This window comes from Brassica oleracea, chromosome C6, assembly GCF_000695525.1.
Source record: "Brassica oleracea var. oleracea cultivar TO1000 chromosome C6, BOL, whole genome shotgun sequence".
Taxonomy (NCBI): Eukaryota; Viridiplantae; Streptophyta; class Magnoliopsida; order Brassicales; family Brassicaceae; genus Brassica; species Brassica oleracea.
Genome location: NC_027753.1, coordinates 517,798 through 518,015, shown reverse-complemented (window position 1 = coordinate 518,015; position 218 = coordinate 517,798).

The following is a 218-nucleotide window of genomic DNA, read 5'->3' as shown; positions in this document are numbered from 1 at the left end:
AGGGTTTTCCTAGTTTCCTTATTTAAACGGAAATCGACAGTGCAAATTTTGGTTCCCACAGTTTGGCGCTAGAAGGAGGGGGAGTACGGATTAATCTAACCCGGAAAAGCCACTCAATGATCAGAAACGATATGCAAGACTCGACGTGCGCGAACGTCATCTCATTCAAGGGGGGAGCAACGGTCGATCGGGCCAAACCTCGAAACGACCTCCTTGTC